Here is a 24,302-nt window from a genome sequence, read left to right on the forward strand (position 1 = left end):
GCTCCCCGTGGCGGCCCGCGGCGCCTCCTCGCTGGCCTGGTGGTGCTTCGGTGGGGGCGGGACTCGGTGCCCGGCCGGGGCAGCTCAGCCGCCTCTGACGCGGAACCTGAGCGCGAGCTCGTGGGTCCCCGGGGCCCAGCTTCCCTCAGGGACAGTGCAGGTGAGGAACCCGCCATGCGTCCTGCTGAGGCTGCTAGCTGCAGTATTCCACTTTCAAAGAGAAAAATGGCCTGCAGATCAGTTTCTGTGTGTAAAATTGTATTCTTCTTTTCTGACTTATTCCACTCTTAAGTTATATGCCTGATCAGGTAGCATATCTAGTGGGTTCAGACTAGCACTTAATAGAAGAGCCAGTTTTTGGTAAATATATGAATGAATGGGAATTGTGGTCAATGAACAAGCACTTACTGAATGTCTGGCTTGGCAGCTTGTATTCTATTTTGGAAGAAGGTAAGACTCCTTCAGTTGCTTAGAGAGTAATTAATTATTAACCGCAATAGGAGTTACAAGAAAGAAGATATCAGCATTGTTTAAAGTAGTTATAGTCTTTTCCTAAAAACGATTAGAGTTGAGCCTTGGAAGTAAGAGGGACCTTGGAGAAGTTTGGGGAGAGAGGTAGGAGGGCATGTCAGCATGTAGCGAAGTGTTAAGAGATGCAAACGTGGTGATACATCTGTCTGGCTGGTTGGGAAGTTTGTTGGGAGATGAAGTTATACAAGGACAGGTTTCGTTGTCTGCCCTGTCTAAAGTCCCCATTCTGTGGAGAAAGGCCCCTCACCCATTGCTCCTGCTGAAGCAGAAGGCTAGGCAGCTGTGCTTCCTCCATTTTCACCCCACCCCACGCGTCCATAGCCCAGTGGATGAGGGGATAAGCCCGGCCCAAGAGGGGTCCAGAGACAGTGCCCCATCAGATTTCCCTGTCTTAGTCATTTGTAGTGGGTAAGTGAAATGAGACCTCAGCTGAACCCGGGGGTTTGAGCTGCCATTTCCATTTCCCTCTACTGCCTCTCTCTGTTGCAGGAATGGGTGTGGTTAACAGGGTTTAACTACTTAAATGCAATAATCCAAGCTCATGAGTGTTTATATAACTCTGGGAACAGTTGTGTGGTCACTGTTCATATGTACTTCCATATGAACTCTGTTTTGAAGCAAAAAATAGTTGTTATATAAATTAGGCATAAGTAATTTTCAAGGAAGTTGCCATTTTCTTAACTGCTAAAGGACTGTCATTGTAGAAAATGTTGGGAAATCCCTATAAATACAAAAAAGAATTTTTAAATCACTTGTAATTCTACCACTTGGAAAGCAATCAAGTGATACCCCTGACCTCTTTAATTAAAATATGGATTATATCTGAACTTCTATAGATTATTGATTGCATTCAAGATTTGAAAAGGTAACTATGCCATGAAATTTGTTGAGTGTAAATGGGGCTCTTTAAGATGAAAAGTATATATTTGAACATGTCTGTTTTTAGCATGTCATTTAAAAAATACATAAAACTCGTAACTTCTTATGTACCTTAGAGGTGTTGAGGCAGCCACTTCCCAGGTAGAAATTCAGGGGTCTAATCCCAGACAAGAGGATTCTTTATAAATGTTTGCCGAAGGAAGCTGCTGTGGTTTGCCTTGATAACGGAGTGGTCTAGGCGACTGTGGTTTGAATATGAAGATGTATATTTGATTCAGGTGAACGGTATTATATATTGCCTTAGTTTCCCCGGGCTGCCATAGTGCCACAGACTGGCTGGCCTAAAACAACAGAAAGGTGCTGCCTCACAGTTCTGGAGGCTGGAAGTCTGAATCAAGATGTTGGCAGAGCCCTATTCCCTCTGATCATCTAGGAAAAACTCTGTTCCATGCCTTCCTCCTGGCGTCTGGTGGCAGCATTCCTTGGTGTTCCTTGGCTTGTAGAGGCGTCCCTCCGCTTTCTGCCCACTCCATCTTCTCTGAGTCCAAATTTCCTCTCTGTACAATCACCTTCATCCAATTTGGTCTCATCTTCACTAATTGCATCTTCACAGTTCCTGCTTCCAAATAAGATCGTGTTCACAGGACAGGGGTTTCGGATGTGAGTTATCTTTTTTTGTTGTTGTTGGGGGGCTCAGTCAGCCCCGAATGTGTGAATTCTGATCATCTATTTGCTGCATGATGTTACCCCCAAAGCATGGTGGCCCAAAACCATGGCCAACATTTATTTTGCTAATGAAGCCATAATTTGGCCAGGGCTCAGTGGGAGCAACGTCTCCTGCCCCACTCTCCACCCTCTGGGCTACCTCGAAGGCTGTGGGGTCACCTGAGGGTTCCCCGACTCGTCTGTATGTGATCAGCGCCACTGCCACCCCGGCCCCACCTCCAAGTGGCTTCTCCTGGGGAGGGGGGGAGGCTGCTTGGCTTCCTCATACCCTGGTACTGGGTTCCTAGGGGAGCCCCTGACAGAGGACATTCATTAGGAGCAGGCCAGTGAGGCCAGGCCTAATTTAGAGGGAATCCCATCCTTACAGGGGGTCTCAGAGACTTGTGGCCATGTTTTCAACCTCCCCAATTTGTTTATGTATAAATAATCCTCACGCATCCACCTGGTGAGAGGCTGTTTCCCTTTTGTGGATGTATATCTGGTTACACATAAAACAGATTTCTGAGGGACCTAAGTAGAAACAGATACTCAGGTTTGGCTGTTTTTTGGCAGACACCAGTGACGAGTCACTTGCTGAGAACCGTCTGCGTTATCTCCTGGCACAAAGCTCCTGAACTCATTCTTTTATTTTATTGGCCGAAAGGCTGATTAATGACTTTGGGTCTGAGAACGTGTCACGATCTTGGGTACCCCTTTGACTGGTTGCTGGTCGAGAGGCACCCAGCCGACAGAGACGGCAGGGGACCCCCAGCCTAGTGTCTGAAATATTGGGGGGAAGGGTCTGGGAGAACCCGACAGACTTGGCACTTTGTGACGGGGGATGTGGAACTTCCTGCTATTGTGTTCACCTCTGCTTGCCAAAAGTGAGAGTCAGAAAGAACTTTATTTTCAATGTTTGCGTTTTTGACATTCTCACTAGGCTTGCTTTCCTGCAGCAGTGTATGTGCTCTGACATTTGTATGTTTCGTTTCTTTGTGAAAATATGTAAGTTAACACCACAGAAGTGCGAAAGGGATACATAACATTCCATTTGTAATGGAAATGCAGCTCCTGTCTCTTTCCTAAAGGGGAGCCTTTGACCTAGAAAACAAAGTGTTGAGTGGAAGAATGGAAGAGGAGATGTCCTGGGCACATTGATGGTTTTGTGCGCATAAAAAAAAAAGCTCACGGATAGAGAGCTGGGGGAGGTGGCGTGGGGGCAGCCTTTGGGTCACCGGGACTCCTCAGCCCCGACCTCCTCCCTCTGTGTCCCCTGCCCCTCACCAAGTGACCTCCATGGGCCTCTGGGTTTCTGCTGTCTTGCGCAGTGACCTCCAGGTACAAGAAGGCTCTGGAAAGCCCTTTTTCTTTTTTAAATCTTCAATTTTTAATAGATTACATTTATATTAACATTCCAAATTTTAAGGGATTAATAATTCACAATTCAAAATATGAAGAATATTTCTCGTAAAAGGACCTGTTAATTACTAAGAGAGTCCTCAAACGAGCATCATTAAGAACGATGGGGTTGCAAGATGAACAAAGTAACATACATATTCAATGCCAGATTTGAATTTACAAGGTAGTTTTCTACTTAAATTGTAATAGGATGGTGAAAAGATTTCAGGTAAAATTTAATTTCTTCATCCTCAAACTAAAAACAAAATGTAGAACGACCTCCTGAAGGTAATGTGGGCAGGTCTGTTGCTTCTGGAAACTACTTTTTTGAGGCATGCATGCTTTAGAGTGCTTTCCTGTTCTAAATGACCGGTTAGTAGAGTCTCCTGGTCTTAGGGTGCAGGGAGCCTGGGAGCAGCCGGGCCGATCAGTCCTTTGCTGGGATGGGGGCTGCTTCCCCACGTGCAGCCGTGTTTATCTGAGTGACTTTCTCTGTAAGTTTCTGTCTCTTTAAAAGGAGATGAATAATGTTATGAAGTCTGGTCATCATGTGCTACTTGAGAGTTTCCAGCGTGCTCTCCTAACGTGAACATGCTTAATTTCTCGGAATACCCAGATATTTTTAGAGATGGGCGTAATTTTCTCTAAGACAAGGTTGAAGTGAAGCTGAGTCCCCTAGGAGCCACGTGGTGGTTCTGTGACCAGCGCCTGATCCAGGTCGACAGCCTCAAAACTAAAAGAATTTAGAGATGAGCGGGCCGGGAGGAATAAGTAGTGAAGTTTATTAGAAAGAGAAGTTCATCCAAAAGAGAGAGTACACGTTAAAGAAATTAGGGCTGATGTGCCCAAGGGAGGGACATGCCCTGAGTGGGTTGAGTTGAGCTCGCTTTATAGGAAGTTTTGTAAATAGCAGGTTTCCATAGTAACTTTTGAATACCAGGTGTCTTCTTTGTGCAGATTCCCAGGATGGTCTTTGGGTGCCAGGCAGGTGTTTTCTTTGTTTTAAGAAGTTTTAGGAGGAGATACCCAGCAGAAGAGATACATAGCTTGTAGTTTGCTTTCACGTACCTAAAATGTATCTTTGGGCAAATTGTCAACAATCTTTATGACCCTGTGCTTCTCATCATTAACTAAAAGTTTGTTTTGGGCCCAGAATTGTACAAGCTTTTATGGTCTGGGGAGGTTTCAATGACTTTGGGATTTTAGAGAAATTTTTGTCCCAGGAAGTTTGAAGCTGAAGTTTGCAGCTCTGTATTGGTTCCTTTGGAGCTAGATAAGAAACAAGGGACTTGCAGTTGTCTGTGAACTCAGAGCTGAATAGAAGCGCAGGCTCTCAGCCTTAATGCTGTTCTATCCTGCCTCAGCTCCTGGGACCTGGGGAGCATCCGGCATGCGGCTGGACAGGACTGCTGGCCTCCGACGCCACTTTCCTCTCATACAGTGAAATGGCCTTAGAGTGTTCCAGCTGCTTCTCTCTGGGCTAGCTTTTTCTTGAGCAACTGGGAATGTGATGGTTTTCTTCTGGAGGATTGGTTTTCTCAGGGAACCAGAATGGACTTGTGCAAATAAAATTGGTTTCTTTGATTTTTTTCTTTTATCCCCATTAAGTTTCCATGTCCGATTCTGTCCATCCATTGGAATTTATTCTGCCAAGCACTGGACGAGTGCTCAGTGATGAACCAGGCCACGTCCAATTATTGGTGCATTTCCTACGTAGAGCGGACGAAAGGCGGATAAATGGGTGTGTCAGGATCCAGTTGTAGAGAAACCACTGTAGGTATTTAAGCAGAAAGGCTGCCCCTGCAGCGTTGGCTGCAGGCTGGGGCACTGGATTCCTTGCTCAATTCTGCACCTCCTACCCCTTACCCTTACCCTGTTTAGTGGTCAAGTCTCATATGAGTGCATCTGATTGGAATCTGAGTCTCCCTAGCAATTACTCTGGAAAATGGATTTTAGCTTTCAAGCTTTGCTGTACAGGAAGGCCTGGTAAAAAAGAGAGTGGGAGTCACGGCCGCCCACGGAGCGCATCGCCCCGCTCTCACCCGAGCGCTGTCCTCGGAGCGGCCTGAGGCCGCGTGGCAAGGCCTGGTGGCATCTTCAGTCCCGGCAGAGCCAGAAGAGCATCCTGTCCAGATGATGAGGGACCTTCCGCCCATCCCGCGCAGAGTGCTGCAGCCGCTGGGCACGTGCATTGTTTGACCGTCACAAGGGCTGGCTTCTCACCCAGGAATGGTTATGACTGAGAACTGGTTTCCGCCATCCCTTGGAGTGTGTCATTCAGTGTATCACAGCTTCTTAAGTATTAAATGACACCACATCATTGAATTTTTACACTTTGATCTGCAAATCCAAGTGACACATCTCCGTGGAAGATAAGAGAGCTTCATTCTCAAGGTAAAAATAGGAGACTGCAGTGATACCTATGTAAGGAATCCTTAACAAGAATGATTGACATACCTGGAATCCAAGGAGCTTGCTTCCTGGAAAGGCCCCTTAGCTGATGTATTGGTATTAAAAGTTCATGTGGAGGAACTCAAGGAATGTTTAGAAGACCAGAAGTCCCCAGTGACGGGAGCCATGGGTGGGCTATGAATTTTGAAGGTGAATTAGTCAGTCCCTGGATTTTAATCCAGACATCTCTTTCCTAACAAACCTTTGGTAAGTTGCTTCACATACATGTCCCCTTGAAAAAAGAGAAGGCTGGCCCAGTTATTTAATACAGCTCCTTCCCAGCGTGAATTCTGAGACTGTGATTTACTGCAGTGTCTCGTTGCTCTTTCATGTTACAGTCGTATGGAGCATTGGAGAAAAGCCTAGGCTTTTAGTTGATAGAGAGCCAGTTGAAATGTCATTGATAGGATTTTAGTTTTAGGAAAGATTGGTTTGATTTCTAGCTCTGTTATTACTAGTAAGTCTGTGAGCTTGGGCAACTTGCTTAATCTTTGAGTCTTGTTTTCTCACAAAATGAGGATATTAGGCTAAATGATTTCCAAGTTTCCAGCTAGTCCTAGAGTTCTGTATTTCTACGTATTGAATTATTTTATTATGCTGTTGCTGGGAATATGACTAACACTTTTCAAGCTATTAATTTTATGTCAAGCTTTAAAGTCTGTAATTATTATCTTCAGGAAATATTATTTGACCTACCATATGTCCAAATCAATTTCATAAAATCATTTTATAACAGGGAAAGAAAGGAAAAAGGAGAATGGGACAGACAGGGGGAGCAGATCTGCATTGGGTCAGCCAGGGTGGGGGTGTCCCAGTGTGTGGGGGCTGACGAGAGAGCTGTGCTTAGGGCGTCTGCTGACCTGCAGTGTGCCAGGTGAGTGTGTCTGGGGGGCTGGGAGTGGGAGCAGGGACAAAGGTCCCTTGGGGAAGTGTGCCCGGTGTACGGGAAGGTGGCTGTGTGCACGGGGAGAACGGCTGGTCGTGGGGTCTGGACAGAAAGTGGTGTTGGGGTCTGCAGTGTAGACAGGAAAGCAGGGGCCCTTTTGTGAAGGGTCTTGGATTTTTTTTAATCGTGAAAAAAGTTTATATTTGAATTAGTGAGCTGGGCTCAGTTTAGATGATCTTAATTTTGTTGGAAGCATAGGCCATGTCAGTGTCACAGAGCTTTCCCACAGCCTTTTTATTTTTTTAATCTTTTCAGTGCAATTTTATTGAGATATATTCACATACCATATAATCCACCCAGGGTGTATGATCAGTGGCTCACAGTATCATCCTGTAGCTGTGCATTCATCACCACAATCAATTTTAGAACATTTTAATTACTCCAAAAAAAGAAATAAAAATAAAAAAGAAAACCCAAAATATTGCTTAACTCCTGCCCCCCCCATTATTACTGTTATTTTCCATCTTTATTTTATTACTCATCTACCCGTGCACTGGATAAAGGGGGTGACGTGCACAGGGTTTTTACAATCACACAGTCACGATAAAAGCTCTGTAGTTATACAATCATTATCAAAGATCAAGGCTATTGGGTGGCAGTTCCACAGTTTCAGGTATTTCCTTCCAGCTGTTTCTAACACAGTAGACACTGAAAAGGAGCATCTGTCTAATGAGTCAGTAGTCATCACTTGTTAGATCCTGTCCTCAGTCTTTTTCTTTTTTCTTCCTTCTTATGGGCAGGCACCGGGAAACAAACCTGGGTCTCCGGCATGGCAGGTGGGAATTCTGCCACTGAGCCACTGTGGCACCGCCCCCATAGCCTTTTAGTCTGGTGCTCGGTGGTTTTGCTGGCTGCAGTGAACGCAGTTGCGTTGTCCTCTTCCGTCACCCTGGTGGCCGACCCAGAGGACGGAGGGCACTTGCTGATGGCATGGTGGTCAAGCCTTTTTCTCCAAGGACTTTTGGGCTGCCAGCATGTGGGTGACGCATGGGTCTGACTTTGTACCCTGCGGCTCCATTCAGCACTGCCGCCTTGGCCTTCAAAAGCCTTTCCATGGGCGTCGGTTTTGGGAGGAGCAGGGACTTCCTTCTTTGCTTTGGGAACCATTGTTGTGAAGAGCTCGTGGAGGGTCTTTTGAGCGCTAAGGAGTTTAGGCTTGGGTTTTGGGTTTGGACTTGGGTTTGAAGTTTGTGTTAAACAGGTGGCCGGCACAATTAGGGTGGAGGTGGGAGTGGGGAGCGTAATTAAAGTGGAAAAATGATGTCACACTGGACCGGGGAAGGAGCAGAATAAATTTTGCCAAGTGAACAGATATGAGAGACATTCAGGAAGAGGAATTGACAGGCCTCAGTGACAGATGGGATGCAGGGAGGTCTGGTAGAGGCAGAAAGTGGAAACGGGACAATTAAATCAACTGGAAATCTGTTTCCCTGAAAAACGTGCTTGTACTCAGAAGATTTTCAGTCTTATTAGATTGTAAATTCTCTGTTTTGCTGATTGGATTTGGACTTCAAAGACAGCTTTGTAATTAAACTGAAGTAATTTACCTCCCACATTAAAAAAAAAGTATGTAGGAGAACCAGTAAGATAAATGAGATTCATGTAAATGTCCTTTATTGTGACCCACTCCAGGTAGCTGGCTTTGCACAGTGGAATTTCTCTGTTCTTTTTTCCTTTCCCTGTAAGTCCTCATCTCTTACCCCCGAGGAAAGGGGCCCCGGCTACTGGACCTTAGGAGGCAGCTCAGGAAAGTGTATTTGATCAAAGACCTGATTTTATTGAAAACCCTGTGTTGGGGTAATTCCATATGGAAGACAATGTGAAGTCGCCCATGGGGATTAGCAGTTGAACAAACCTGACCTGCGTTTTCTGTCCTTTGCCCTCTTGTTCTACATAGGACAGAAACCAACTTGGTTTCATACTAGCCAGAAAGAGCATTTCCCTGTTTCCTTGTGTTCTGGTTTGCTAGCTGCCAGAATGCAATATACCAGAAATGGAATGGCTTTTAAAAGGGAGAATTTAATGAGTTGCAAGTTTGCAGTTCTAAGACCGAGGAAATGTCCCAATCACAACAAGTCTATAGAAATGTCCAATCAAAGGCATCCAGGGAAAGATGCCTTGGTTCAAGAAGACCGATGAAGTTCAGGGTTTCTCTCTCAAGTGAGAAGGCACATGGCAAACACAGTCAGGGCTTCTCTCTCGCCTGGAAGGGCACGTGGCGAACACGGCGTCATCTGCTAGCTTTCTCTCCTGGCTTCCGGTTTCATGAAGCTCCCCAGTAGGCATTTTCCTTCTTCATCTCCAAAGGTCGCTGGCTGGTGGACTCTCTGCTTCGTGGTGCTGCAGCATTCTCTGCTCTCTCTGAGTCTCTCTCTCTAAAATGTTTCCTCTTTTATAGGACTTCAGAAACTAATCCAGACCACTCAAATGGGTGGAGACGTGTCATCCCCTATTCCAGTTTAACAACCATTCTTAACTAAATCACATCATCCAGGAGATGATCTCATTACAGTTTCAAACACACAGCATTGAATAGAGATTATTCTACCTTTATGAAATGGGATTTGTATTAAAACATGGCTTTTCTTAGGGGGCATACTTCCTTTCAAACAAGCACACCTTGCTATAGGTGGTGTAATGATAATGAGGGTTTTGGGTCCGTAGATGGCTCGTCTAGCTCTCTGTTCATCCAAGATTGGTGAGGTAGAGTTGACTCTCAGCTCATCATCTGGACTTCTTAGCCCAGCACCACACGTTGAGCATTTGATGTGACATGCGTAAAGAAAATATGACCTAGCTGTCTTTTAATTTATTTCCTTTGGCCAGAGCATATATGTAGATGAAGTTCTGTGAATGTTCATATTGAAGAATAATATATCAGATATGTTCTGGAACATTGGATATTCCATGGTAGCCTGTACACGTAGTACAGTTTTAGTTTTCTCTTTAGTCACCAAGAGTCTGTGTACACCTGTTTGCCGAAAGAGTTTGCTAAGTCATCCCTTTTCTCACAGGTGAGAGCCAGGAAGTTGTTAGGATTCTTAATTGGGAATGAAGGGACTAAAGCCCACAGAAGATGCTCAGCCCAGAACTTCTCAGGTCAGCGTGGGAGAGCTGCTGGAGGTTGGATATCTGCAGCCTCTGTCGGAGAGGGCATCCCCTGGCTGGCTCAGGGACAGTTAGGAAATGGTCCAGATTGCTGGTGCCCTGTGTTCTGCCATGGTGTGTTTTTCTTCCTCCCACAAAACAGGGATGAAGATTTTTAAGGTCCCCACACCTCCCCTCAGCCATGCTTGTGTGGTTTGGACTCACCTATCTGGGGCAGCTTTTCCCAGGCCCCTGCACTTCTCCCCTAAGAAGTGTCTGGAAATTAAAGCTGCTTGGGGAGCTGAGGAGTGGAGCGCAGTGCTGAGGAGGTGGGCAGCTGAGTGCCCGCAGCTGTAGGGGAGCGGGCGTGGAGGTCATGGGCTGGGTTTGAGGCATAGGTGCTCACTCTGCCTGAGTCACTGCTGGAGAAGCGTTGAAGATCCCGTCCTGTCTGGGTCTGCTCAGGAGTCCTGGCTGACCCAAGTCATGGTGGTTTAGAGGCCCGCAGGGGGTATGTGGCCCTGGGAGGTGGAGGGACCGGTTCTCTCAGGTTTGCTTTGCCTCCCTCTTAGGCATCTGTGGTGTGCCTCTTTCTGGAGAAGGTGGGAGTGTGACCAGTACTGGGCCCAGGCTCCCTCCCCAGCTGCCCCATGGAAACCACCCTCAGAACCTCGCACTGCAGAGCTGTGGGCATGTGGCCACCTGCCCCGGTCATTCCAGGGTCATTGTGGGAGCAGCTGGACCTTCCCCATGAGTCATGGTAGAGCTTTCCTTCGCCAGCCAAGACTGAAATTGACAGGGTGGGAGGATGTGGTTCCTGCCTCTGTAACAATACTGGGGTGTCCTGGTGGGGGAACCCTTTTAGGTGTGTAGAGCAGCCGTGCCTGGTTGTAGTAATACCTCCCATTAGCCTGACTTGTGTACATTCTCCTGCGGTGTCCTGCACTCCTTCCCGTCAGCTGAGAGCATCTGCTCTTTCTCCTCTCCCCACCTCCCTTCTCACCAGAGTCTGCTGTCAGTTCTGGTGTCTCATTCTGTCCCACTGCCTCTGTCACTCTCTTTCCGACACTCATTCACACCCACTTTTCTTCTCCTGGTTACATTCTCACTCTCACTTGCTCACGCTGACTCCGTGCTTGCTCACTCTCACAGACACTCACCCACACTTGCACTTATGTTGACTCACACCCACATACTCATTCTTGCACACTCACATTCTTACACTGGCTCACTCTCACGGGTGCTTGCCCACTCATCCATGCTCCCGGTCTTACACTGTCTGCTTTCATGTTCACATTCACACACACTAACACACTCCTGTGCCTCTGCCATTGGCCGGGCCTCAAATGATGCACGTTGCAGATTCTCATACTTAGTAGTGTCCTGGAGATAGCCTTCACAGAGTTTCTTTAATCCCGCAAGAGTAGGTTCTTTGAATTGAAAATCAGACCTAGTGTATCACCCCAAATACCTCCTGTGCAGGTTGTGACTTAGAGTTACTAAGTCAACTCTGGCGGTTACCAGCCTGCTCCTTTCATCTCTCTCCTGCTGATGTTTACCGCTTCTCTGGAGATGCCTCCTCAGATCCCGCTGCACCGAGAGGCGAGCCTGAAGGCTGGGCGTGGGGTCCTGGTCTCTGAGCCTCCAGCCCCTGCACATGTCAGGCAGGTAGGCTATATAGGGTGCTGTGTTGTTGAACTCCCCTCTTTGGGGGTAATGCGCCCCAGGACAGCCATGCTTCCCAGGTGGCTCTTGCTCCCTTGTCCACTGGTTAGTTGTATTTGAAAAGTCTGTTGTAGGGCAGTGGGTTTCTCGCATCCCAGCTCTCAGGGGAAGGATGCCCTCCCCTCCAAGTGGTGCTCTTTTCATGCAGAATCGTGGAGTCTGGCAAGACGGTTTTGCCCAGCTCCTTGGTGTTTAGAACCATTAGGGACCAGGCTGTAGTCTTCCATCTGAGGGGCAGTGGGGACGGCGGTACCTGGGACCTCCCCACACACATACCAGCTGTAGGAGCAGCTCCACCGATGTCCTTGTCCCTTTTGTGTGAAGAGGGATCGATGAGGACAGGATCCAAGATGGTGTCTTAGTAAGGTACATGCGTCTTAGTTCCTCCGACTCCAAATCAACTAATAGGTGAACAGAAACAGTACAAAACAGCTCCCGGGGCTACAGCAGGGAATGGACACACAGCGTAACCAAGTCTGGGCTGGCTAGTCTGACTGCGAAACTCAGCTGCGGTGAGTGAGATCCCCGAGCGGCGGGCGATTTCCCGAGCAGCCGCAGCTGCGGCGGTCCGAGCTAATCCCTCCCTCCTTCCGGGGCTGGCTGAGAGACTCGGAGAGACAAGCTTCCCAGCCAAGGCGGCCGGTGCCACACTTTTGCGGGCGGCTTCGAGTCCGCGACTACAAGTCTCGGATCAGAGGGCTATCCAAAGTCTGGGCTGGCAAGTCTGATTGCGAGACTTGGCTGCGGCGAGACCCCCGAGCGGCCGCAGCTGCGGCGGTCCGAGCTAATCCCTTCCTCCTTCCGGGGCTGGCTGAGAGACTCGGAGAGACAAGCTTCCCAGCCAAGGCGGCCGGCGCCACACTTTTGCGGGCGGCTTCGAGTCCGCGACTACAAGTCTCGGATCAGAGGGCTATCCAAAGTCTGGGCTGGCAAGTCTGATTGCGAGACTTGGCTGCGGCGAGACCCCCGAGCGGCCGCAGCTGCGGCGGTCCGAGCTAATCCCTCCCTCCTTCCCGGGCCGGCTGAGAGTATCGGAGAAGTAAGTTCCCCAAGCCGAGGCAGGCGGCGCCCTTCTTTTGCGGGCGGCTTCGAGTCTCGGCTTTAAGTCCGCGGCTACGAGTCCCGGATCAGAGGGCTATCCAAAGTCTGGGCTAGCTAGACTGACTGCGAGACTCGGCTGCAGTGAGACCCCCGAGCGGCGTGCGATTTCCCGATCAGCGGCAGCTGCGGCGGTCCGAGCTAATCCCTCCCTCCTTCCTGGGCCGGCTGAGAGTATTGGAGAAGCAAGTTTCCCAAGCCGAGGCAGGTGGCACCCCTCTTTTGCGGGCGGCTTCGAGTCTCTGCTTCGAGTCCGCGGATACGAGTCTCAGATAGGAGGGCTATCCAAGCCGCGGAAGCCCCCCCCCACGGGAGGCTTCCTGGTCCGGTAGGGAATCCCCCAGGCCCGCTGCGGTCCGCAACCAGCCACAGGGTCCCCTCAAGCCGCGGCAGCTGACGCCCCCACCATGCGCGGCCCCTGAACCAACGGAGAGATTTGGATCCGAAATCCCCAGGCCACGGAGATTGGTGACTGGGGGAGACCCATTCCAAACACTTGAGACAAACGTGTGCCACGTGCGCCACGTACTGGGCAAGATAAGAAAAACAGATCCCAGAGATTTCACAGAAAAATCTTACAACCTTGCTGGGTCCAACACCCAGAGAAATCTGAATAAATGCCCAGACGCCAGCAGCAGAAGATAACTGTCCACGCTCAAAAGATTGAGAATATAGCCCAGTCAAAGGAACAAACCAAGGCTCAAATGAGACACAAGAGCTGAGACAACTAATCCTGAATATACGAACAGAAATGGAAAACCTCTTCAAAAATGAAATGGATAAATTGAGGGAGGACATGAAGAGGACATGGGCTGAACATAAAGAAGAAATAGAAAAACTGAAAAAACAAATCGCAGAACTTATGGAAGTGAAGGATAAAGTAGCAAACATAGAAAAAATAATGGATAGTTACAATGATAGATTTAAAGAGACAGAAGATAGAATTAGTGATTTGGAGGATGGAACATCTGCATTCCAAAAAGAAACAGAAACTATAGGGAAAAGAATGGAGAAATTTGAACAGGGTATCAGGGAACTCAAGGACAATATGAACCGCACAAATATACGTGTTGTGGGTGTCCCAGAAGGAGAAGAGAAGGGAAAAGGAGGAGAAAAACTAATGGAAGAAATTTTCACTGAAAATTTCCCAACTCTTATGAAAGACCTAAAATTACAGATCCAAGAAGTGCAGCGCACCCCAAAGAGATTAGACCCAAGTAGGCGTTCTCCAAGACACTTACTAGTTAGAATGTCAGAGGTCAATGAGAAAGAGAGGATCTTGAAAGCAGCAAGAGAAAAACAATCCATCACATACAAGGGAAACCCAATAAGACTATGTGTAGATTTCTCAGCAGAAACCATGGAAGCTAGAAGACAGTGGGATGATATATTTAAAATACTAAAAGAGAAAAACTGCCAGCCAAGACTCCTATATCCAGCAAAATTATCCTTCAAAAACGAGGGAGAAATTAAAACATTCTCAGACAAAAAGTCACTGAAAGAATTCGTGACCAAGAGACCAGCTCTGCAAGAAATACTAAAGGGAGCATTAGAGTCAGATACAAAAAGACAGAAGAGAGAGATATGGAAAAGAGTGTAGAAAGAAGGAAAATCAGATATGATATATATAATACAAAAGGCAAAATGTTAGAGGAAAATATTATCCAAACAGTAATAACACTAAATGTCAATGGACTGAATTCCCCAATCAAAAGACATAGATTGGCAGAATGGATTAAAAAACAGGATCCTTCTATATGCTGTCTACAGGAAACACATCTTAGACCCAAAGATAAACATAGGTTGAAAGTGAAAGGTTGGGAAAAAATATTTCATGCAAATAACAACCAGAAAAGAGCAGGAGTGGCTATACTAATATCCAACAAATTAGACTTCAAATGTAAAGCAGTTAAAAGAGACAAAGAAGGACACTATATACTAATAAAAGGAACAATTAAACAAGAAGACATAACAATCATAAATATTTACGCACCGAACCAGAATGCCCCAAAATACGTGAGGAATACACTGCAAACACTGAAAATGGAAATAGACTCATATACTATAATAGTTGGAGACTTCAACTCACCACTCTCATCAAGGGACAGAACATCTAGACAGAAGATCAACAAAGAAATAGAGAATCTGAATATTACTATAAATGAACTAGACTTAATAGACATTTATAGGACATTACATCCCACAACAGCAGGATACACCTTTTTCTCAAGTGCTCATGGATCATTCTCAAAAATAGACCATATGCTGGGTCACAAAGTAAGTCTTAACAAATTTAAAAAGATTGAAATCTTACACAACACTTTCTCGGACCATAAAGGAATGATGTTAGAAATCAATAATAGGCAGAGTGCCAGAAAATTCACAAATACGTGGAGGCTCAACAACACACTCCTAAACAACGAGTGGGTCAAAGAAGAAATTGCTAGAGAAATTAGCAAATACCTCGAGGCGAATGAAAATGAAAACACAACATATCAAAACTTATGGGACGCAGCAAAGGCAGTGCTAAGAGGGAAATTTATTGCTCTAAATGCCTCTATCAGAAAAGAAGAAAAGGCAAAAATGCAGGAATTAACTATCCATTTGGAAGAACTGGAGAAAGAACAGCAAGCTAACCCCAAAGCAAGCAAAAGGAAAGAAATAACAAAGATTAGAGCACAAATAAATGAAATTGAAAACATGAAAACAATAGAGAAAATCAATAAGGCCAGAAGTTGGTTCTATGAGAAAATCAATAAGATTGATGTGCCCTTAGCAAGATTGACAAAAAGAAGAAGAGAGAGGATGCAAATAAATAAGATCAGAAATGGAAGAGGAGACATAACTACTGACCTCACAGAAATAAAGGAGGTAATAACAGGATACTATGAACAACTTTACGCTAATAAATACAACAATTTAGAGGAAATGGGTTCCTGGAAAGACATGAACAACCAACTTTGACTCAAGAAGAGATAGATGATCTCAACAAACCAATCACAAGTAAAGAAATCGAAGCAGTCATTCAAAAGCTTCCTAAAAAGAAAAGTCCAGGACCAGACGGCTTCACATGTGAATTCTATCAAACATTCCAGAAAGAATTAGTACCAACTCTCCTCAAACTCTTCAAAAAAATCGAAGTGGAGGGAAAACTACCTAACTCATTCTATGAAGCCAACATTACCCTCATACCAAAACCAGGCAAAGATATTACAAGAAAAGAAAACTACAGGCCGATCTCTCTAATGAATATTGATGCAAAAATCCTCAATAAAATTCTAGCAAATCGTATCCAACAACACATTAAAAGAATTATTCATCATGACCAAGTAGGATTCATCCCAGGTATGCAAGGATGGTTCAACATAAGAAAATCAATTAATGTAATAGACCATATCAACAAATCAAAGAAGAAAAATCACATGATCATCTCAATTGATGCAGAGAAGGCATTTGACAAGATTCAACATCCTTTCCTGTTGAAAACACTTTAAAGGATAGGAATACAAGGGAACTTCCTTAAAATGATAGAGGGAATATATGAAAAACCCACAGCTAATATCATCCTTAATGGGGAAAAATTGAAAACGTTCCCCCTAAGATCAGGAACAAGACAAGGATGTCCACTATCACCACTATTATTCAACATTGTGTTGGAGGTTCTAGCCAGAGCAATTAGACAAGAAAAAGAAATACAAGGCATCAAAATTGGAAAGGAAGAAGTAAAACTATCACTGTTTGCAGACGATATGATACTATACGTCGAAAACCCGGAAAAATCCACAACAAAACTACTAGAGCTAATAAATGAGTACAGCAAAGTAGCAGGTTACAAGATCAACATTCAAAAATCTGTAGCATTTCTATACACTAGCAATGAACAAGCGGAGGGGGAAATCAAGAAACGAATCCCATTTACAATTGCAACTAAAAGAATAAAATACCTAGGAATAAATTTAACTAAAGAGACAAAAGACCTATACAAAGAAAACTACAAAAAACTGCTAAAAGAAATCACAGAAGACCTAAATAGATGGAAGGGCATACCGTGTTCATGGATTGGAAGACTAAATATAGTTAAGATGTCAATCCTACCTAAATTGATTTACAGATTCAATGCAATACCAATCAAAATCCCAACAACTTATTTTTCAGAAATAGAAAAACCAATAAGCAAATTTATCTGGAAGGGCAGGGTGCCCTGAATTGCTAAAAACATCTTGAGGAAAAAAACGAAGCTGGAGGTCTTGCGCTGCCAGACTTTAAGGCATATTATGAAGCCACAGTGGTCAAAACAGCATGGTATTGGCATAAAGATAGATATATCGACCAATGGAATCGAATAGAGTGCTCAGATATAGACCCTCTCATCTATGGACATTTGATCTTTGATAAGGCAGTCAAGCCAACTCACCTGGGACAGAGCAGTCTCTTCAATAAATGGTGCCTAGAGAACTGGATATCCATATGCAAAAGAATGAAAGAAGACCCATCTCTCACACCCTATACAAAAGTTAACTCAAAATGGATCAAAGATCTAAACATTAGGTCTAAGACCATAAAACAGTTAGAGGAAAATGTTGGGAGATAGCTTATGGATCTTACAACTGGAGGCGGTTTTATGGACCTTAAACCTAAAGCAAGAGCACTGAAGAAGGAAATAAATAAATGGGAACTCCTCAAAATTAAACACTTTTGTGCATCAAAGAACTTCATCAAGAAAGTAGAAAGACAGCCTACACAATGGGAATCAATATTTGGAAACGACATATCAGATAAAGGCCTAGTATCCAGAATTTATAATGAGATTGTTCAACTCAACAACAAAAAGATAGCCAACCCAATTACAAAATGGGAAAAAGACTTGAATAGACACCTCTCAGAGGAGGAAATACAAAGGGCCAAAAGACACATGAAGAGATGCTCAATGTCCCTGGCCATTAGAGAAATGCAAATCAAAACCACAATGAGATATCATCTCACACCCACCAGAATGGCCATTATCAACAAAACAGAAAATGACAAGTGCTGGAGAGGATGTGGAGAAAGAGGCACACTTATCCACTGTTGGTGGGAATGTCAAAGGGTGCAACCACTGTGGAAGGCAGTTTGGCGGTTCCTCAAAAAGCTGAATATAGAATTGCCATACGACCCAGCAATACCATTGCTGGGAATCTACTCAAAGGAATTAAGGGCAAAAACTCAAACAGACATTTGCACACCAATGTTTATAGCAGCGTTATTTACAATTGCAAAGAGATGGAAACAGCCAAAATGTCCATCAACAGACAAGTGGCTAAACAAACTGTGGCATATACATACGATGGAATATTATGCAGCGTTAAGACAGGATAAACTTATGAAGCATGTAATAACATGGATGGACCTAGAAAACATTATGCTGAGTGAGTCTAGCCAAAAGCTAAAAGACAAATACTGTATGGTCCCAATGATGTGAATCGACACTCGAGAATAAACTTGGAATATGTCATTGGTAACAGAGTTCAGCAGGAGTTAGAAACAGGGTAAGATAATGGGTAATCGGAGCTGATGGAATACAGACGGTGCAATAGGACTAGATACAAAAACTCAAAAATGGACAGTACAATAATACCTAATTGTAAAGTAATCATGTTAAAATACTGAACGAAGATGCATCCGAGCTATAGGTTTTTGTTTTGTTTTGTTTTGTTTGTTTTGTTCTTATTATTACTTTTATTTTTTTTCTCTATATGAACATTCTATATCTTTTTCTGTTATACTGCTAGTTCTTCTAAACCGATGCAAATGTACTAAGAAACGATGATCATGCTTCTATGTGATGATGTTAAGAATTACTGATTGCATATGTAGAATGGTATGATGTATAAAAAAGAAAAATGGTCAGCACAATACTGCCTAATTGTAATGTAATTATCTTGGAACGCTGAATGAAGCTGCATCTGATCTATAGTTTTTGTTTTGTTTTGTTTTGTTTTTCTCTTATATATTTTTGTACTTTTTATTTTTATTTGTGTTTTCTCTCTGTGTTATCACTTTATTTCTTTTTCTGTTGTAGTGCTATTTCTTTCTCTAAATCAATGCATATGTACTGAGAAATGATGACCATACACCTATGTGATGATATTAAGAATTACTGATTGCATATGTAGAATGGATTGATTTCTATTGTTGTGTTAGTTAATTTTTTTAATTAATAAAAAAAAAAAAAAAAAAGAGGGATCGATGAGAATTCTTTTGGAGAGCAGAATGATTTGGCTCATAGACCTCAACCCATTTGGAAATGTTACAGGAGGTTTTTTGTGCGGTTTCTGTCGTGGTGACACCCCGGGTGGGTGAGGGTGCTGCTGGTGTTTGAGGAGAGCAGAGATGCCCAATGTGCTGTGCTATCGGGGGGACAATACAGAACACAAAGAAGTGTCCCATAGGAAGTGTGCCCCTAGCAAGACACTGCAGGCCAACCCCTAAGAGTTCCATCCGGGGAAACTGAGGCCCAGAGAGGTTGAGTGAAGTTCTCAAAGTCAGGGAGCAAATGAGCAGCAAACCCAGAACCAAAAATCCACACAGGGTGCCATCTTCCCTGCTGCATCACAATGCAAATGTCCATATTGTTTAACTGTTCTTTTATTATTGTGACATAACGAAGAAATAGCATACCATAGAGGTATATACCTCCAAAACTACGCCAGATTTCCTTCAGAATCTCCACAAAAGTTTATCTCAGCATTTTCTAATTCACCTTTCTTTTCCTCTAAAATCAGCCTTGAACTTAAGATTAAAAAAAAAGAAGTGTTCACTTTGCTTTTCAGGTTTAATTATTAGTGTAACAAGAGTGGGGGAGTATGTGTGTCTAGACCTACTGTGGAAAATTTTAAACATGAAAAAGTAGAAAGAATGGTTTGATGAGCCCCATTATCAGACATCCAGGTCAGCAAGTATAACTCACACTGCTTCATCCAAACCTTTTCTAAAATTGAAGATGCCCATTTCTCTTTTTCTCAATCCAAAATACAATTATCATACCTAAAAGAAGGCCCAATAATTCCTTAATATCAAATATCCCATCAACTTTCACATCTCGACATCTGTGTATTGTTAATCACAAAAGCTAATAGTGTAAGTTGGGAATTTTGTGGGCTGGACTAGCTAGCTGCCTGCTTTGTAGCCTTGTTTCCGTGAGAGCGTACACTCCGTGCTTGGTTGTTGGCCCACAGGCTGCAGGCGTGTCGGTGGTTGTTCTGTTCTTGGTGTGAACGTGTGTGTCACCTTAACAGGGTGTCGCGTATAAATACCTGCCTTGTTCTCCAGCAGCCGTGCTTTCTCCTCCCTCCCCTTTTCCCTTGGGGACCTTGCTGCCCACCGGGGGCTGCTGAGCACTCGGCGTACCCCCATCGGAATGTGCTGTGGGGATAAAATTCGCCAGATGTCAAAGGCGTCATAGGAAAAGAGATGTAAGATACTTTAAATGTGTATTTTTTATCGACTACATTTTGAAGTGATAATTTGGATATATTAGGTTAAATAAAATATTAATATTAATTTCACCTGCTTTCTATTGAGACAATTCACATAACATAAAATACACCATTTTAAACTGTACAATTCAGTATTGTTTTGCAAAGTCAAAAATATGTGTAGCCAGCACCACTGTCTGATTCCAGAACATTCTCGACACCCCAGAAGAAACCTGTACCTATTAAGCAGTCGTTCCCCAATCCTCCTTCCCCTCCCCTGCAGCCACTAATCTGCTTGCTTTCTCTGTGGCTTTGCCTTTTCCAGGCATTTCATATAAATGAAATCAGGTAATATGAGGCCTTTTATGTCTGACGTCTTCTGTTTAGCACAGTGTTTTCCAGGTTCACCTGTGTTGCAGCGTGTATCAGTGTGTTCCTTTTTTTTTTGTTTGTTTTTGCTGAATGGTATTCTGTTGTGTGGATATACTGTATTTTGTTTATCTGTTCATCTGTTGGTGGACATTTTCCACTGTTTGTCCATTATGAATAACATTGTTATTTATGAACAAGCTTTTGTGTGAGCATATGGTTTTTTTCACTTCTCTTGGGTGTTTACCTAGGACTGGAAGTGTCGAGTCATATGCTTTCTATGTTTCGTTTCTTGAGGAATCACCAGTGTTTTCCACAGCGGCTGCATATTCAGCATTCCCCCCAATGCATGAGGGTCCTGTGTCTCTGCATCCTTGTCAATACTTTTAAAAAAATTATCATCATCACCTTCCTAGTGGGTGCAAAGAATTGTGTCTCACTGTGGGTTTGCATTTCCTTAATGTTGAGCATGTTTTCATGTGTGTTATTGGCCATTTGTTTATCTTGTTTGGAGAAATATCTATTCAATCCTTTGACCAACCTATTTCTTTTACTTTAGTTGACTATTTGGTAGAAAATTTGAAATTTCATATGAGACACAAATTATATTTCTTCTGGGTGGCACTACTCTGGAGGAGTCCTGAAACTGGCAAGGGGTGAAAAAGATTCCCTTTCTTACATCATCCCCGGGTGATTAAGATTAAATTTTTCATTTTAAGGTTAGGCACTGTGATGGCTTAGAGCTCTGTGGGCCCCAGAAAAACAGGTTCTTAAACTTAATCCATTCCTGTGGGTGGGAACCTTCAGTTAGCTTTTTAAAAGTTCGTATTTTTAAAATTAGTCATTTGCATCCTTATTGAGATTTCAGAATGTAATAATTTTTTGTAAATTTGCTGCTTTGATATGTTGAGCTTATTTTTCTAGGAATCCACTGCAGATACATTTTGATCAAATACAATTATTTCTCAGACTAGCTGGGTTATAAGTTTGTACATGGTTAAATCATCTGTGTTGGTTTGAAGCTGTTATGTACCCTGTAAAAGCCATGTCCTTTAATCCTTATTCACTATTGCTGGGTGGGAGCTTTTTGATTCTTTCCATGGAGATGTGACCCATCTAATTGTAGGTGGTACCTTTGATTAGATGGTTTCCATGGAGATGTGTCACCACCCATTCAAGGTAGGGTTGCTTACAGGAGTCCTTTAAGAGGGAACCATTTTAGAAAAAGCTCTAGAGCCAACAGAGCCAGAGACCTGTGGAGATGCAGAAGGAAAATGCCCCCTGGGAAGCCTTATGAAATGAGGTGAGACAGCTAGCAGACATCACTACATGCCTTCCAAGTGAGAGAGAAATCCTAACCTTTACCAGCCCTTTCTTTGGAGTTAAGGTGTCTTTTCCTGGATGCCTTAATTTGGACATGTTCATGGCCTTAGAACTGTAGACTTGCAACTTAATAAATTCCCTTTTTAAAAGCCATTCCATTTCTGGTATATTGCATTCTGGCAACTTTTGCAAACTAAAGCATCATCTTCTAAGGTCTGTTTCCAGTTAAGTTCTGGTGGCATATATATTATAGAGGGAAGGGCTCAAGTCACAGAAAGGCCAGGGAATGCACCTCACCCCAAAAACCAGTCTGCAGCGAAATGTGAGAAACAGTTTGGTTATTCAGAGTAGAATATATAATTTGTTTAAAAATAATTTTGCTTAATGCAGGTATTTTATCGCTTTAGTGTGTATTGAGCCCAAGAAGAAGCTAGGAAGCATTTTCATAGTTTTCCTGAAAATGACTGGATGAGATCTTCTCTGAATAAAAAATTGAAAGTGAAAGCTCTTGATGGTGTTTTATGATCCTTTTTTTCATTTTCCTAGGGCAGTCTGTATTTTTCCATGCATAAGTAAGTAGGTGGGGAATATAACTAAATATGTTTCTTTGGAAGAATGACGTCCCATGGAAGACAGAAATATCCTCAGGCATTTCAAATTGCAGCAATTCCTAGAAGCTCAGATAGTTGCAAATTCACATTTGGATTATTGGCAGTGGGGGGAGGGGAATGGGTCTGGAAGGAGGAGGGACAAGACAAATTGCCATAATTTTTTGTGGAAAGGATTTACCCAGGAAATAGCAGCTTTCTGATAATCTATGTGTAAGCATTTAGGCATTCTATTTTTTCCTTTTTGTTGTAGCAATAAAGGTTCAGCGGGAAGATGGTTTTAATACCTATACAAGGTGGAAATTTCACCGACTTGCTTTTATTGTTAAAATGTAAATTGTGCTTTTTTTTTTTTATTTAGAGGTAAGCACGTGTATGTAACTTGTTGACTGTCTCCTCACCAGAGTCTGTCTTTGCACACCCTGCACAGGGCAGAGTGGCTGCCCACAGCCCTCCCCAGGTTGGTTGCCCAGATAGGTCTCCTTGAGGCGTTAATTAGGGCTTCCTTTTCCTCTGGGTCTCACTCCTGACTCTCCCTTTGCTCTCACTAACTTGGCATTTAATAACCTTGTGGGACTCCTGGGTGGAGTTGGGGCTGGATAGGTGGGCACCCACCCCTCTCTGGTTTATCCTCCCAAACCTTCTACCTCTCTTCTCATACACTGTCACTTTCGCTTTTTTAATTGAACGTCTGCAAGCTTTTCCTGTGAGTGTCTGGAGCTTCGAGCTGCATAAATCTGATTCCCCACTGAATACAGTCCTTGTTTTCGCTTGCCATTCTCTTTGGGCTTGATAATCTCTCCCTGAGAGAGTAATTTTACAGGTGTTATCACTGTGACTTTTTTCCTTTTGTGCCAGGAAACGTTCCATGTCCTCACATCTCCCAAAATAAACTCCTGTGGGTCCTTTTGGCCGCCAGATTTCATTTCTTGGAGCACATCCTTGCATCCTTGTAGTTCTAAAAATACCTTACCCCAGAAGCCCATATTTCTGATAAGCCTTCTTTCTTCCCAGACCCAAGAAGGGATGAGGGCTGGACAGAGCGAGGTATCAAAGAGGAAACTAGAGGCAGAAAGTCATCCTCATGGGACAAAAGTGTGTCTCCGGATTACAGGGAGCATGTGAAGGAGTGGAGGGTTTTGCAAACTTTGGTGACTGTGACACAGTAGGAAGCATATGTGTGTGTGCTCACAAAACACTTACCTGTGTGGTGTACTCTGATGCTTAATAGTCTGTTCTCCTCTTTTTTAGGATCTTGTTTGTTTTTAGTGCTGGGTACAGTACTAAATTAGCATCTGTCTTAGTTTTGTAGGGCTGCTGTAACAGATACCACAGACAGGGTTACTTCAACAATGGTGTTTTGGTTTCTAAAGCTGTGGAAATGCAACATACCAGAAATGGATTGGCTTTTATAATGGGGATTTATTAAGTTACAGTTTTAAGGCCATGAAAATGTTCAGGTTAAGGCACCAACAACACGATACCTTTTTTGGAGGAAGGGCTGCTGGCATCAGGTTCCTCTGTCACATGGGAAGACACATGGTGACGCCTGCCGCCCTTCTCTCCCATGTTCTGGTGTCTCCTGGGGCATTTTTCTTCTGCATCTCCAAACGTCTCTGTCTTCTCCAAAATATCCCTCTCTTAAAGCACTCCAGTAAGTAGATTAAGACCCACCTTGAATGGGTGGGGTCACATCTCCATCTAATTAGAAGGTCTCACCCACAGTTA

The 24,302-nt window shown here is 43.9% G+C and overlaps 1 protein-coding gene across 5 annotated transcripts in view; it reads left to right on the forward strand.

The window, feature by feature from the left end:
- Positions 1–24,302, forward strand: part of GOLM1 (golgi membrane protein 1) — a 98,175-nt gene that overhangs the window by 30,782 nt on the left and 43,091 nt on the right. The window lies entirely within an intron of this gene.

This window comes from Tamandua tetradactyla, chromosome 2, assembly GCF_023851605.1.
Source record: "Tamandua tetradactyla isolate mTamTet1 chromosome 2, mTamTet1.pri, whole genome shotgun sequence".
In the NCBI taxonomy this organism is placed as follows: domain Eukaryota; kingdom Metazoa; phylum Chordata; class Mammalia; order Pilosa; family Myrmecophagidae; genus Tamandua; species Tamandua tetradactyla.